The sequence below is a fragment of the Poromitra crassiceps genome (genome assembly GCF_964638095.1).
Source record: "Poromitra crassiceps genome assembly, chromosome: 5".
NCBI classification, from domain to species: Eukaryota; Metazoa; Chordata; class Actinopteri; order Beryciformes; family Melamphaidae; genus Poromitra; species Poromitra crassiceps.
In genome coordinates this window covers 14101985-14119652 of record NC_139642.1, presented here as the reverse complement: position 1 = coordinate 14119652, position 17668 = coordinate 14101985, and the positions used below count along the sequence as shown (strand labels likewise).

The 17668-nt window shown below is 41.6% G+C and overlaps 1 pseudogene across 1 annotated transcript in view; it reads right to left on the bottom strand.

Annotated features, from left to right (window-relative positions):
• LOC310776321 (nucleolar complex protein 4 homolog) overlaps positions 1-17371 on the bottom strand; it is a 37229-nt pseudogene extending 19858 nt beyond the window's left edge. Inside the window, exons 1-5 of the transcript in view lie at positions 17314-17371; positions 16830-16885; positions 16514-16595; positions 2016-2080; positions 341-449 (exon numbers count right to left, since the gene is read on the bottom strand). The product of the transcript in view is annotated as a nucleolar complex protein 4 homolog (transcript). The remainder of the gene's footprint in view (positions 1-340; positions 450-2015; positions 2081-16513; positions 16596-16829; positions 16886-17313) is intronic.
• Positions 17372-17668: the final 297 nt, after the last annotated feature.

The window sequence follows — 17668 nt, the reverse complement described above, 5'->3', positions numbered from 1 at the left end:
TATATAGCGCTTTTATCGAAAGCGCTTTACAATGTGCCTACATTCACCCATTCACACACTGAAGGTGGCCAGCTGCCACGCAGGGTGCTGGCACAGCCATCGGGAGCAATTTGGGGTTCAGTGTCTTCCCAAAGGACACTTCGACATGCAGACTGGAGGAGCCGGGGATCGAACCACCGACCTTCTGATTAGTGGACGACCCGCTATACCTCCTGAGCCACAGCTGCCCCTCATGCGATGTGTTATCGCACATCGCAGATTTTTCTCATATTGTGCAGGCCTAAAAGGGAGTGAGTGAGTCAAAGTCTAAAAGATATTAGTAAAGGATAAAAGATCTTACCTGGAGCTAAGGAAGAGGTTGGCTAGGTGGAAAAAGCGTGCTCTGTACTTCACATGGAAAACAGAAGGCTCCAGCAGATTGTACAACTTTGTGTAGAAATCTGGGTAATCTCCACACACACACACACACACACACACACACACACACACACACACACACACACACACACACACACGGGAAGTGGTGAACACAAACACACAATAATCATTGCTACTGGAAAATATTTGTCATTCATCTGTTGTGCAACAATCCAGGAAAGAACGTTGGCAAGTTTAGATTAAATTTGATCAAATCTCACATAGAAATGAATGAAGGTGACCATTAAAAGCATTTACTTTCTATCAAAGTTATGATATCCATAATGTTCAGGTTGTTGGAGAGGCCTGCAACAATCAGATCTCATACAGCTTTGTTTTCACAATCAACACATCTGCAACTGACCTTTAGGCTATCTAAATAATGTTGATATACTGTGCGTATAGTAATTAAGTAAGTATAATTAATTATTCAGTGTAATGTGCTCAAATGCCCCCAACCCCCCCCCCCCCCAACTAAAAATAAAAACATGACATAACATGGCAGAGCCTCTCAAATGTGTATTATCTTTTTCCCTTGTCCATCAATCTCCTCCAACTCAACAAGCCTGACTGTTTTCTAGGGGTGGGGGAAAAAATCGATACACCACAGTATCGCGATATTTTGCCTGACGATATCGTATCGATATTTGGACGCCAAGTATCGATATTGGAAAAAAAAAAAAAAAAAAAAAAAAATTTTTTGCAGGCCATGCCAGGCCACCGGGCTACTATAAACTTTAGTTCCAAGGCCAGCAGTAAACAAACGGTAGCATATTTTCATTTTGTTTTAACAGTAACAGTTTTGTCATAACAGTCATTTACAAATTCCCCAGTTACTGAATGGGCTGCACAAAATGTTTTGTGTAAGTGAAGTGAAGTTGCAAAAACTACATAAGTACAGTAGTCCACACACACATCCAGTTAAGGTGGACTGTAAGTAGACTGTAACAAACAGTTCAGTTTGTCAGGTGCATGCAACTATGACATGACTTTATGAAAGTTGTTGGTCTGTCTATGTTGCTGCAATAAAATGGTTGAAGTCAGATGTACAGACTGAAAAATTGTTCTTATATAAACCAGATGTTGACAAAGTTTTCCTTTGGGGACATCATTTGCAGTTGAAAAAGTAAGAAATCGCAATATATCGAAATATCGCAATATTCAATATATCGCAATATCGATATATCGCAATATCGAAAATATCGCAGTATCGCAATACTATCGTATCGTGACTCAAGTATCGTTTCAGTATCGTATCGTGGGCATCTGGTGATTCCCACCCCTACTGTTTTCCTTGTCTTGCTTCCAGACTCAAACATCTGACACAATCTGAGGTCGAGCCGACAGAGTTGCATGCTGCTGCATTTGAGAAAAACTGTTGTTGGGTCTAAGAAGTTACATTATTCCATTTTGTATGTAAGTAATGTGTCAGAGTGGGACATTTTTGAGGTCTCACTATTCTGCTCTTGATAGTTTAGTTTCAATTAGTGGTGAAAATGACAGAAAAGCTATCTAGCCGACTTCATCTTAAACATTGTCCAAATAATTGTAAACTTCACAACATTCTCAAACTCAATGTCTCTCTCAACATGAGATACTCACAGGCTGTGCTGATGGATGAGGACAAACAGGCCGTTGAGGGCCAGAAGGCTGATGGCTCCGCCTGGACATCAAGAGACAGAAAACACACATGTGGCAAAATGGGGAAACACATGGGGTGTCACGATACGATAAACGATATTGGGTTCACGATAACGACACGATATTTTAACAATATTTTTTTCCGATCGATTTGTAAGTTGAGGGGGCATCCTCCATGCTAATTTGAGTAATTTCACCATTTTCATCCCTCCGTGTCTGTAACGTCCCTCCTCTGTTCAAACAAAGCAATGAAAAGGAGAGCGAGCATGCAATCAGATTAGAGATGTAACGGTATGAAAATTTCACATCACGATTATCGTGACCAAAATTATCACGGTTATCAGATTATCGCGGTATTCGTAAAAGATTGCTGAAAATGTTCAAAAAGTACTGAGAGACTCACTGAAATCATTTTACAACGTTTTATTAGGGCTGTGCGATTAATCGATTTTGAATCGTAATCGAATTAATTAGTTAGGACGATGTTAAAAAAATGAAAATCGTAAAATCGATTTTCACTTCAACTAGGGTAATTACGTTACGCGGGCGGCTCTCTCTCATGTACGCATGCTGCTACTTGTCCATTATCCCCGCTGTAATGTCTCTCTAGAGGCTGTGATACTGGCTACTAAAGACAGCAGCTCAATGGACTTATTTCAACACCAAACACCAAAAAGCACAGAGTGAGCACTGAGCGCAGCTTGTTGCACTGCGGGCTGTAGCCTACAAGATAACGATAGCCACAACACACTCACGCTCGCACACGAACACAGACGTTATAACCGGACATGAAACGTTGCCTTTACAGTTCACATAATAACAAAACAACACGTGAGGCCCAGGGGCGTATCTACGGGTGGGCCTGGGTAGGCACAGGCCCACCCACTTCTTGCCCTGGCCCACCCAAAAAAATTGACTTATTATTGACTTAATAGGTAACACCTCAGGACAATGGCTGGTGTGTGAGTGCCTCTGTGATTGTGAGAGAAATAAACTTAAAATAGGAGTGGGCTATAAATGGGTCATTTTTTGTTTTGCTTAGGTCTCAGTTTTTTTGTATTCCATTTGCCCTATCTCAACATGAAATGACAAAATCTTTGGCTTCAGGTCCAAGAAAAAAGTGTGCAGGGCACAAATCCAAGATGACCACCGTTTTCCCTGAAAAATCACATTTCTAGCCATAACTTTGTAATTTTGGGGTCTTTTTACTTGGTTTTGGTGTCTAACCCTATGTTTTGGGGGTCAAGCAATCTATTTATGCATCTAGAAGTAGTCACAAACCATCATATATTGAGTTGACAAAAATGACAAAGTTATGGCTAAAAATGTGATTTTTCAGGGAAAACGGTGGTGATCTAGGATTTGTGCCCTGCACACTTTTTTCTTGAACCCCAGGCCAAAAATTTTGTCATTTCATGTTGAGATAGGTCAAATGGAATAAAAAAAAACTGAGACCTAATAAAAATGACCAAAAAAGTGTTTTTGACCTCTGTATAGCCCACTCCTACTTAAAAGCAGTAAAGTGTTAGATCCCAAAACAATATCTGCTTTCACACACAGTTGAGGGCCGGATTGAGATGGTCCAGGGGCCGCAAATAAATAAATGATGAAATGATACATTCCCTAAACTGATAACAATCAGATCACTTTCAAGATTTTGTGCCTATAGGTCCCCCGTCTGAAAAGATGTTTACTTTAGATGTATGAAAAGTCAAAAAAGTGGCGACAAGATAGCTCAGCAGGCCAATATAAACAGTAAATAGAAAAAAGGAGCTTCTTGATGCTTATAGAAGGATTTAATAAAGAAGTAATGTACAGTTATATTTATTCAGTTAATACAAAGTACATCTTCAAGATAGGACAAGGGTAGGTTCGAGGTTTCTTCAAGAAGCAACAGCAACAAAATAATAGCAAGGAGATAGAACAGAACAGCTTACAGAACAGTCTGTTTTATTCCTTCCGTGATTGGACCCGCCCTCTAACGTGACAAGCTCCTGTGGCGCCCTGTGATTGGTCAAGTCCGTCCCTGTGATTGGTCAAGTCCGCGATGACGTTACAAGCTCGTTTCCAGTCTGCCCCGGAAGCCTACATTTTCTTATTTTATTTTATTTCTTTATCTTCCCTGAAGCCTCTGGTTTTCATAGAGAACTTCTCCCAAATTAAGTCCCACTCTAATAGGTATGTAACGTTTTATTCTCTCTATTTTATAATTATTTTCCTTTGGTTTAAAAGTACACTGTTGTGCTACTTAGAAAGGTGCTAGCGAACGTGTTGGTCCAGCTTCAATGGTGTGGATGTTTCTCATTTTGATTTCAAACAGTGTTATTTGTGTGTTAAGCTATAGCTTTTGTGTTAGCTGCTAATGCTAACAAAGGCATGGAGCTCCCACTCCGTGGATCAATATACAGCATGTGCCGATATGGCCATTTTGCGTTATTATTTATTATTCCAATAATGACATTTTAGCCGATAAATATTTTATTTGCTTTGGAAGCGTGCTCGTGACATCACAAGCAGCTGCGCGAAACATGGCCGCTCCAGTGTGTGGCTGTTCGGTTTCAGTTGATAACAAAACAACGCTATTGCAATTTGCAATACATGTCCCGCAAGGTTTCTGAGATGAGGGGGAAGTCTGAGCTGGCGTTACGTTAAACCAAACATGGGGGGGAAGCAGCAGATTTGTTTACCGTTAACATACAGTCAATGACATTAACGTTAGCTGTTGTGGTGGCTAATGTTAGCTAGCTGGTTGTGGCCTAGCTTGTAGTTCAGCAGGCAGCGGTCCTCAAGCTTGTTGTGACCAAACATCCCCACATTTAAAGCACTTCATACTCCCAGAGCTGGCGTAAACTATAGAGAACCTCATGCTTTACCCGAAATGAAATGTCCAGGGTTTCTGTCTTAACTCCAAAAGCAACCCGCTAACGTAACATTACATGTAAGCTAACGTAGCTAGCTAGCTGCTGGGCAGTCATTATCTAGTTATAATGTATAGAGACCAATAATAAAGAAAACAAATGCGCACATTTACATAAAAAAACACCAGTCAACATCACATTGCGTCTTTTTTTTTTATCTAGAGGGAGCATTCTTCAGTAAAAAGTGAAACGACACAGATACTGTATGATGGCTTATAGTGAGGCTTTCCATGCCTGCCCCATTCACAGAACTGGCCCCAATGCAAAATTCAGACGGCCCATTTAGTTGCCAGTAACATGCCAATAAGAGTCTAAATTACCATGTCTCTTTTGGTTTATCTGCAGACTAAGCGCTATGGCTTTTGGTTCTATAAAAGCCTTTATTTTTTGTATTGACTATTGAGGGATACACTTGACTAAAACAATCATATTATATCAGAAGTTTTGTTTGTTTTGTGTTCACAATAGTGATGTCAGTTAGAATTGGTTAGGTCAGAGCTATGGAATATTAAATCATCCATCTTTGCTCACTATACACAATACAGCTTGGCAGCAGCTGGAGATAGGCATTATGGCAGGGTGTACAATTTCCCCATTAGCTTTTACCATGGCAATGGAGATCATTATTAGGGCTTCAAAATGGGTAGTGGGTGGAGAAAGGCTGCAGGGAGGGCTGCGGCTCCCTCCAATTAGGGCATACATGGATGACATGACGACTATGACGTCAACCGCTCCATGTACTAGCAGATTGTTGGATAAGTTAAATAGTAATCTGCAGTGGGCTAGAATGAAAGTGAAGCCAAGTAAGGGCAGGAGTATTTCAATCATTAAAGGGAGGGTAGTAGGTAAGAAGTTTGTTATAAATGATGAGGTGGTGCCTACAGTGTTAGAGAAACCAGTCAAGAGTTTGGGTAGATGGTATGATGCAAGTCTCAGTGATAACGGACAGTTTGAGGAGGTGAGGCAGGAAATGATTCAAGGTATTTCAAGTATAGACAAGTCAGGGCTCCCAGGAAAGTTAAAGTTGTGGTGTTTGCAGTTTGGATTGTTGCCTCGGTTGATGTGGCCACTGACAGTGTATGAGGTTCCCCTTTCAAAGGTAGAAAAGCTAGAAAGGATGATTAACTCATTCATTAGAAAATGGCTCGGAGTCCCACGCTGCCTAAGCAGTGTAGCCTTATATGGGAAAGGCATATTGGAATTGCCATTATCTAGCCTGACAGAGGAGTTCAAGTGTGCTAAGGTTAGACTGGAAATGACTCTGACTCAGTCAAAGGATCCAGTGGTTATGAGTGTAGCGCCCACAGTTAAAACAGGGAGGAAGTGGAACCCAAAGGAGGCAGTACAGCAAGCACAGTCAGCTCTTAGACACAGGGATATCATAGGTCAGGTGCAGCATGGGCGTGGAGGCTTAGGGTTGTGCATAGGGAAACCTGTGTGGAACAAGGCATCAGTAATGAGGAAGATGGTAGTTGAAGAAGTACATAGGCAAGAGGAGGCAGTAAGATGTACTAAGGCAGTGTCGCAGGCAAAGCAAGGACAGTGGGTGAACTGGGAGAGTGTAGAGAAGAGAAAGTTGAAGTGGAGAGAGTTGTGGAGCATGGAGGCCAGCAGAATTAGATTTATTCTAGGGGCTACTTATGATGTGCTGCCATCTCCCCAGAACTTAAATCAGTGGTTGGGCGAGGATGGTGCCTGCCCGTTGTGTTCTAGTGTATGTACATTGAGGCATATACTGTCAGGGTGTAAGGTCAGTCTCTCCCAGGGGCGATACACCTGGCGTCACAACCAGGTGTTGAAATGTTTGGCAGCTGCAGTTGAGGAAAAGCGGCTAGAAGTAAATTCTCTAGTTGCTAGCAAAGAGACTAGACAGATCAAATTTGTACGTGAGGGAGAAAAGATTAGACCAATTAAGGTCAGGCACAAGTTAGGGCAGCTAAGTGTAGGTGGAGCCTGGGAAATGAGGGTTGACTTGAATGAACAGCTAGTCATCCCAGCATATATAGTTAGCACCCGGCTACGTCCGGACTTGTTACTGTGGTCTGAGGTAGAGAAGAGAGTTTATTTTATCGAACTCACAGTCCCGTGGGAAGATCGAGTTGAGGAGGCTTATGAGCGCAAGAAAGCTAGGTATGCTGAAATGGCAGCAGAGGCAGAGCAGCGAGGTTGGAGGGCTCGAGTGCGGCCTGTAGAGGTGGGCTGCCGTGGTTTTGTGGCAAAGTCCGTTATTGCCTTACTAACTGAGTTGGGCATTCGGGGACGGAGCCTGAAACTTGCGGTTAGCAACATGTCTCAGGCAGCAGAACGAGCAAGTGAATGGCTGTGGATAAGGAGGAAACATGCTAGCTGGGGAGCTCGCTAAGGTCAGATTGATTGTTTGTTGTTGGTCATGATTAACGGTCCGCATCAACAGGGCTGAATCATTGACGGTGGTGGTGTAGTTAGGGATTGTTTGTTGTTGGTCATGATTAACGGTCCGCATCAACAGGGCTGAATCATTGACAGTGGTGGTGTAGTTAGGGATTGTTTGTTGTTGGTCATGATTAACGGTCCGCATCAACAGGGCTGAATCATTGACAGTGGTGGTGTAGTCAGGAATGTCATACCGAACCGACCTGGATAGCTATGCTTAGATAGTGAGGATATGCAGTTGTGCGGTGGTAGCATGGAGGGGGGTGTTTCCAGGACGCTGGATTACACCGTTAAGCCTTCTTGAGGTGTCGTGGGCCTAACTTAACGAAACGTCGGTGAAGGAAGGTGCCCACTTGAAAACCCCAATGACATGCTTCATACTGCTGTTGGCTAGGGTAGGTAACTGGTGAATTGTGTCTTGTGTCTTGTTTATTAGTTTGTTAGCCTGTTAGCTTGTTTTATTCTGGATTGGGCTTCTAAATGTGTTTTTCCTTGGATTTTGGCACAAGGGATAGTAACATCTTGTCCTGTGTATTAATTAATAACACTACATCTGCGCTTTCTTTTTTTTACCCCAGGTGTGCATAAAATACAGGTTAAGAACTTATTTTTTTAAATACAAAAATGTGAAATAATTATCGGTTTATCGTATTGGTTATCGGCCAGGAGAAGCATATATTTATCGGTTATCGTATCGGCTGTAAAAATCCATATCGTGCATTGCTAGTTCTAGGTCATGTGTTCTAATGTTTATGTGTGTTTTATGTACGTTTTCTGTTATTCTTTTTGTAGTATGGAGAGAGAGATGGAAGTCCCCAAAGTGAAGAGAAAAAGACCTCGGCAAATCTGTGGGCATTGTGACAACGAGCTTTCTCATAGTCAGTATCATGATCATAGAAGACGCTTTTTCAATAATGGAGTTTGGGAGATACAATCCAATTGTGCTGCCGCTAATGTGGTATCAGATGCTGCCATACAGCACCGGTCCACACATCCACCAGATTCAGTCCATGGTAAGATAAGAATAGTTAACCGCTTTTATAATATTCTTGTAGATCCACTTTGATTTCACACTTTCTATTCATGTGAATAATAATGTTCAGAGCAGAGGTGCCAAAATGATTTAATCTGTATGGACGGTTGTGGTCTAAAAATAAATGGTGTTCAGTTGTATGCATCACTAATGAGTTTTGCGTGGCTTTTTATGTCTTCTAGATGAAATGGCAGGTGACCAAAGCATTCATCTCTTTGGAGAGAGTGGAGGGACATTGAGTGGGACTGTTGGGTCAGAAAATGGTAAGCAGCGCAATGTGATAATTGAGTTACTGTAGGCTTCCTGTGCAGATCTGCAATGTCTGGGGACATATTACAAACAAATGTGATCATTCCTGGGGCCAAATTCATAAAAGTCTGTAAGCCCAAAAAGCTAAAAATATAATGTCACCCAGCCACATTCAGTTCAAGTGAATAGCTCCACAGTCATGTGATGATGTAATGCTCTTATTTACATTCTGCAAATCCAGCCATAGTGATTGAAAGTAGTTTTGTAACTCATTCACCTGTCTGTCTCCATATACAGTATAGGCTGTTATTCCATATTATTATGCTTCTCAAACCAATCTAACTGCATTTTAAATACTGCAAGCATGTAAATACGCTACACTATAGCAAGATCAAAGTGAAAAGAATGTTCTAAACGCATGGTTTCAGGGCCTCAAACCATGTTGCTATCTTCCCTAGGCAGGCGCAAGGCGTGTTTTTTTTCGTTTAACGCCAGTTTTTGCGCCTAAGGCCACTGCAAAGATAGGGCCCACAATCTTCTAAATGCAACTGGGATACATCGTCAGTGATGTAACCTGGTGTCGTTGGGTGTTTCGGGTCTCACAACATCATACACACTCGCCCAGGTGACCCAGCCGAGGCTTGTAATAATAATAATCATTAAAGAAAAAGTCTTAAATTCAACTTGTTCAAACTTGTAGATATCCACACCAATATCTGTTCAGCATGGGTACGATTTCAAACCACTCTCTTCATAACAAACTATGTTCTTCATAACAAAAGTGTGCTATACATTGGGCTGTATAAAAGTAAATAAATCTGTTCTGTTCTCTATTTCATTTGTGTTCACAGATTGAGCCATCCACACAATGTGGCGGTGACCTCATATTTGATGCGAGCCCTGGCTGCGAGTGCAGACTTCTACACTTTGGACCACGATGTCCTTCTGAGTAAGTAACTTGGGTTCAGTGGTCTAATTTGTGTCAGTTTAGGGAACCACTGCTCTAGTGTGTGTGTCTATACATATCAGTAGCCTATATTTTATATACTTATATGGAAATGTAGAGAGACAAAGACATGGCGCAGTTCTGAAAGACAATTTTGTATTTGTAACATATTAATTTAATATTTTTTTTCAGCTGCCTGTAAGACCTGGTTTGAGAGTGTTAGGAGACGATTCCGGTACACCCAACCTGGGCTCGAGGAGAAGGGGAACGCTGCAAAGATTGCATCGCGGAGTCGAGCCAGAAGATTGAGGGTAAGATCCAAAATACCTATTAGCAACAAAAAAATACATTTGAAATACCTTGTTATGAGCCGTTACATGTAGGAACTATTTACTTTAGACCGAACTACACCCACTAGCTGCTAGCTAATTGCTACATGGCAGCTAGCTAGCAGCTGTGGGAGTAGTTTAGTTAAAAGAAAATAGTTCCTACATGAAGCTGCTCATAACAGGTCTGTAGATTATCTTGAGTATCCGGGCCATTATTTCTGGAAAGAGGCATTGCTGTTGAGTTTTTATAATGTTTCTGCCATTTTGAGCACCACAAGCCAAGGGCCATCTAGTTACATTGTATTGGAGAGAAGGCAGACATCTCTAAAACTCAGGCAACTAACACAAAACAATGTAGATGATAAATAGCACTACAGGTAAGACGAAAAATATGTAATTTTAGGGTGAGCTGTTCCTTTAACTTGAAGGCATTTGTTTTGTTACTGCAACACGTAACAAACTACTTATTTGCAGTTTCTGACTGTGTGCGTTTCTGTTTACAGCTCTACACACTGAGGACAAAGGTGCTGACGGACTTGGAAAAGGATATGTGGAGGGGCGTCTGTCACAACTTTATGTCCGATGAAGAGGATGGCAATGCAGATGGTGTAAATGTGTGGATTGTGCGGCGTCAGTATTTTCGCAGTCAGGAGCTGGGTAACTTGTGTGCTGTGCTACAGGAGAGACTGGACGCAGCCTCCCACATGACACCCCGCCCACCGCGTCTGCAGGGACCATCTTCAGAAAGACGCCAACCCCAAAAAATCAAACCAGATGCCAAAAGACATTTAAAACAGTAAACCGTTCACGAGCATCGGCACTGGACATTGGCGCTGGCCAAAAAGCACTGTGTGGTGTGATGTGTGTGTGTGTGTGTTTTTGAGTGTTTGCATGTAACACTCATCTTAAGCATTTATTTTGAATTTGGGCAAGGACCCCTGTGTGCAGTGTTTTTTTTTCTAATTTTCTGTGTGGTGTTCTCATCTTGAGCATTTATTGAATTGTGGTGTGTGGTGTTTTTATATTAAAGCATACGCTTTTCTACCTATTTCTCGAATTATGTATTTTTCCTCTCTCCCAATACATTGATCTCAATATTGCAACAACCAACATTACTGTCTTTCAGAGGCTATGGCAGGCTCATTTTTAAAGCAAGCTTGAATACATGACAATAGAAGACCTATTTTAGATTTAGAATGTAAATGGTCTATGAAATAAATAAATTAATGTAATTTCACATAACTTGAACACATCCATCCAGAGTCATTTGGGTCCTTCATAGGAAATAATTTGAGCACCTCTGCCTTATAGGGTAACAACAATAACATGAAAGTATTTCCAGTAAGTGCAGTTTTTTATGTAGGCTTATGTACACACAATTTATTATTATGAAAATCATTTTATTAATAATAAGGGGGGGGGGAGGGGGGTTCACTGTTCTATATAGCCATTGGCTCATGGCTGATCTATCTGACCAATCGGTTGATTGTGTTTGTAGTTTTCATCCAATGAATGGCTTCCCATGGCCAGGGGCTGTCCCAATGGATGTCGCCCCTGGTCATTCATTGGATGAAAACTACACAAACGGCTACAAATACAATCAACCGATTGGTTCTACAGCCTGGCTGTCTCCAATGATAATTGGAGTCATCACATTGAAATGCACCTCTGAATGCCCCCCTCAGAGATGTTAAGTGCCCTCTGCCATGGGCCCATTCATATGAATGGCCCATGCAGGGTGTGAATGGCTGGTATGGTTCCTGGTTTTTAGTTGACTGGAAAAGAGGGGGGAAAGTACAACCAAAGTGTCCGCAAATTGAGCACTTTGTGGTAATTTACTTGCCTGGAAAGCAGGTTTTTCATGCAGTGATATGGATCAGTGGTTCTAATTTCTGTATAAAGTAACAGTATACACACAAGTATAAGCATTCATGTATGCAACATTTGGCACCTATATGTAACCTTTTAAGGTTGAGATAATTGTATTATCATTATATGGTCCAAATATTTCAGTAAAGCACTTGAAACACTTGAAATATTCTTGCTTGGGTGGTATCATTCTACTTGAAATGATGGTCAAATGCATTATTTTTAGTAAAATAACACGTCAAATTTTTCGGCCGGGCATCTGCACCCCTTCCTATCCAGGCCCACCCAATTTGATCCAGGCCCACCTATAATTCAATTTCTGCATACGCCCCTGGTGAGGCCACCGAGTACTGATAGATTGGCTGTATTCATGGCTGTAACGTAGCAGCCTCAGCTGACTCACCTGTCCCTGTGTGCAGGGGCGTATGCAGAAATTGAATTATAGGTGGGCCTGGATCAAATTGGGTGGGCCTGGATAGGAAGGGGTGCAGATGCCCGGCCGAAAAATTTGACGTGTTATTTTACTAAAAATAATGCATTTGACCATCATTTCAAGTAGAATGATACCACCCAAGCAAGAATATTTCAAGTGTTTCAAGTGCTTTACTGAAATATTTGGACCATATAATGATAATACAATTATCTCAACCTTAAAAGGTTACATATAGGTGCCAAATGTTGCATACATGAATGCTTATACTTGTGTGTATACTGTTACTTTATACAGAAATTAGAACCACTGATCCATATACTGCTGTGAGTTTAAAAAATAACAACACTGAGGCTGCTTCAAGTTTGAACAAGACGCCCTCTGGTTTATTTATCCACAGAGAGAACAAAATTCCTAGATGTCATGAAGTTGTCATGCATTAGACTCTGGAGATGATGTGCCCTGCGTTTTTACAAAAGTAACAAAACCATTGGCTAGCAATGCAGCAGCAAGTTTGCCTCTAAAAAACAAAAAAAACAACATTTTTTTTTTTTTTTTGGGTGGACCAGGGCAAGAAGTGGGTGGGCGTGTGCCTACCCAGGCCCACCCGTAGATACGCCCCTGCCTGTGTGTCTGAATTTCCCTCTAACTGCTATCGCAGTTCCACGCATTCCTGTTGTGACTTTGTGTTATTCTAGTACAGATATAACTCCGAGCACGGGTGGTCGCTTAGACACTGCTAATATAATTATGTCACGGAGGAACACGCAAATCCACCAGTGTCAAGTTAGCAAGCAACAGCCAGGAAGTTAAGCATAGCAGCGGCAAGCTAAGTTGGGGTGTTCTGCCTTCAGAGTAAAAGCGTAAATTGTCAATTAGGGAAAAAAAGGGGGAAAAAGAGCTCTGTAGGGCAACAAATGTTTAGAGAAGTATAATAGTATAATAAATCGAAATCGAAATCGAAAATCGAGTTTTGAGAGAAAAAATCGTCAATTTTAGTTTTAGGCAAAATGGCACAGCCCTACGTTTTATATTGAAAACTCAGACCCAAAAAGGATTGATACACTCACTGAAATAATTTATTCGAGGCTGCGCGTTTGCATCTGGGAGACTGTTGCCAACTTTGGTTGATGATGGACAGTATTTATTTACCATGTTTTTCAAAGCACTGTAATCATGGTAACACGGTTTTAATGATAATGACAATTTGAAACGGTACGGTTATCGTAAGGAATTTTATCACGGTTATCATTCAAACCGGTTATCGTTACATCCCTAAATCAGATGCAGATCAGTGCCACCATGTTCAGCTTCTTTTTCTCGCGATTTGAAATTGAATCTCAACGCAACGATACATATTGTCACGTTTTGATATCGCGATATATCGTGGGACGATATATTGTGACATTCCTAGGAAAGACAGATGTGTCAAAATGGGGTTGTACCATGAGTTTTCTAAAACATGCTATCCCAGGCAGAGACCATAACACAACCTCATCACTGTGCTCAACCCAGGGTCGGCAGCATTACATTCTTCTTCGCTATCTGCTAGGGATAGTGTTGCTAAGTGACTTTTTCACCTTAATAGAACAGCTTTTGAGTCATTGAAGATGGTACAGTGACGTGTAAGTTGTAACAGGGAGAAGGTTGCCTCTATTGGTCACACTGACACCGCCCTCCAAAGGCCTCTCCTGGGACTAAGCATGTTTGTACTGGCGTCCCAGAGGCAGGATGTGCGGCATACCGTGCATGCGCTGTACAGCGGAAGCACTGTCTTCAGGAAAACAAGGAAGTAACTCGGTGCGGTTTTGCTACGAAAATGACGTTTCACGTAACTATGGATTATTATTTCATCACCTGGTGAGTACCCGATGTCACAACATGTACATAGAGCTTTCTGGCGCTGTGTTTTGTTGACTTTGAACGGCGATATCGATACCGATACTATTGCACCCAGAGGGCGCAGTTTCTCCAATAGCAAAACTTGTAAAAGCTGCAGAATAGAGCTTTAAGCCAGGGCAAGGCATTAAATTTCACTTAACACGTTCACTGCCGTGGACGAGATATCTCGTCAAGCAGAAACCAACGGTTGACTGCCGTGGACGAGATATCTCGTCAAATTTTTTTTTTTTTTTTTTTGGCGGTGGGATGTGGATCAAACCCTTTTACATCTCCTATAAAAATATGGGAGGTATTGAATGTGTATAATCTATTTTACCGACCCACTAAGTGGCGACAGTGCTCTCCAGACTAGACGAAGCCAAGCAAAAACAGCAGCGTGAGGAAGCCATTCTCATGAAAATGGATTGGCGAAAACGCTTTCGCTTTCGCGCTGGGAGCTGGTGGTGGGGGATTGCAAATTTGCATAATAGATTATGGGTGCAACACACTTTGAAACACCGGCAGAAAGCCCAGAATCGCACGCAGCTTCATTCCAGCTGAGCTCACAACCGAAAAACAAGCCCCATCCAGACTCGCCCAAAGAGCGGCCGCCAGCAGCCAGGCAGCACAGACAGGCAGGAGAGACTCGCTTGTGACAAACGCTGCAAAGCCACCAGAGACACACCCACGGAGGGAGGAGTTTGGAGGAGAGGGGGGTGAGGGTGCTGTTATGGAGGAAATTACTGTTCAAAGAACTATTGTTTAGATGTCTGATGTCTCACTGATGCCAAAAATAAATAGTTAAAGTGACTGTTCTATCGAATTTCACAAAAATGCATTTTTCTCAGCTTTTCTTCTCAGACGCTGAAACCATGCTGTATTCAACTGCTAATGCCTACATAACCAGGGCCGCTGGAAGTCATTTTAAGCAGGGGGTGCTGGGAGGAAGGGACTCCTTTGGACGTTTTTTTTTTACATTTTTTTGCCATATTTAGAGGAATATCTCATTTTAAATTAACATTAGGATACTGTTGTGATGTAATTATTCAGTATTTTCTCCTTTTCTCACTCATTCAGAGCAAAGAGGGAGATATATAGCATGATGATAATGCTCTATATCTCCCTATTTGCTCTGAATACACCAGTTAACATGACACAGACTTAACATGATAGAAATATTAACAGCAAACTTAATGACTAGACTAGTTATTCTGATCTGAATGGCATATATCAATAAACATTGACTCCTCTCTTTGCTGTATAGTGGGAGGTGCATTTTTGAGTAGGCTATTAAAATAGCATGTCAAGTTCACATTTCTTTATTGCCAGATTAAACAATTCGTATTGGTTGTTGGTTGGTTCAACACAACATGTCTTCTTCTTCTCTAGCCTACAAGCATGTAACTTCCTTGATTGTTATTGTTGATAATTCTATTTAAATAGGCTACATTTTCATTTCCCGAAACATTCTAAAACAAGAAAGGAACATAGTGCACTACAAAATATTTTTAATTACATTTGTAAAAACAATTTTTTTTTTTTTTTTTTTTTTTTTTTTTTTTGTGGAAAAAATCTAGGGGGTGCTGCAGCACCTGCAGCACCCCTACTTCCCACGGCGCTGTACATAACTACTAACTCTACAAACTAACTCTTTTAGACAGAGAAAGCACACATTCTATTAGTTATTTTGAGATATTTTGTGTTCAGAAATTCCTAGCAGAAAATAATCCTCGGCTCTTGAACGATGAGCCAGAATCCTCAAAAAAACCCTTGGCAGAAGCTACCTACAGTAAAAAAAAAACTGTTGGCAGTGAATGTGTTAAAAAGGTGCGTAGAGTAAATCATATTCAGGCAGATGAATGCATTCTGTACAGCAACACTAGAGCAATTATACATGCACCAAACCCAATATGGAGAATACACTTCTGTCTATACACCTTCTTTTGACACAGCCAGGAACAAAACACCCCCCAAAAATGCTTTAACTAACACTGTGTTAATACATAATCATGAATTAATTTAACCTGAAATGTTTAGTGTTAGGGGTTTAGTGTTCATCATAGCCTCAACGCGAGATTCATCAGTCATTCTTCCTTCAGAGTCTCGGATGCGCGATCCCTACAGCCACTGCAACGCCTGCTAAGTGGCTGCACGGGATATACACGCTATCAATCACAATAAAACTGTAAATAAAAGATAATAAAGGCCCTTTTTCACATGCCAGTGCCAAAGTTTTTAGGTGCTCCACAGCGCCGGAAGTATCGGTTCGGTGCTCAGTGGTTGGGAGGGTGTAGTGCAGTTTACAATTTTGAGCATCGGCTCCGCCATGTGAAAAAGTGCTCGGTATTGGAAAGTACGCACTATTTGGGAGTGCCAGGGCACCCACACCATGGATAACAACATTGACGTCAGACGCTCCGGAGGTCTTGGAGTCACCTTGCTCACGGCTGATTATCTCCTTCTCTGAGGTCTATATGGGGGTCAGAGCAGAGGGGCCACTGCTTTTAGGCTGACCGTCATAGTACAGTAGTGATTTTTCCACATTATTTTCTAAAGTGACTGATCTGCACAGTTCTGGGATTCATGTGTGCACTGTGACATAATTGTCAACCATTTTATTACTTGCAATTATGAAAAAATGACACTCAATATGATTAATATTTGCAGCTAGCAGCTACATCTCTTGTGGAGTATCTTTACTTACAATCTCATCCAGCTCCAGGCCGAACTCAAAACACAGCTCATCAAACTGCTCATCGGCTAGAAAAAAGGGAGAAAGTCTTAATTAAAACAAGTCATTATTGTACCTACCTACAAGTACCCACTACAGTTTCTATCCAAGTTTAAATGACAGGAGCCAGGAAATAATGCAATGTTATGTCAACAAAAGTTGTAACGTTACATTATGTAATGAACAATTCAAACCAAAACAGCGCAAAATTCATTAGGGCTAAATGAATATCCAATATTTAGTCAGTAAGGTGACTGCCATTAAATATATGACTGTGTTTATTCAAGGTTCAAGACAGCAGTGGCCACTGGCCAAGCTCGATAACGTTACCGCTCCATTCATGAGCATGTTGCTAACATGATGCTAACGAGCTCAGAGAGTTCTCAGTTTATTTTTGCGCTCGCTACTGAAACAGAAAGGATGTCCATGAATTGAACATGTAGTCAGAATGACTCACTGTATGTTCTGCCCAAAGCCTGGAAGAGAAGATCCCTTTTGACACCGACAGTCGGCATGTTGGCTGCTAATGTCTTCAGCAGCAGTCAGTCTCATGAGCCTCATAGCCTGTAGACCATGGATGTATTAAAAGAACTGGATAGGGGACGTGCCACGCCCACCCATGCATTCGGACGGACCTTGCTCATTGGCGCATGAAGCCATCATGGGGGCTTTTTCTTCCTGGTTTTACTTCCTGACAATGCAGCCCAAGGCGAAGTGCGCATGTGTGCCATGACGTGTTCCATGACGTCTCCCACCCCTCCCACCCATGGATTGTATTACAAGAAGAAAATACCCCCGTATACGGCTCTTAA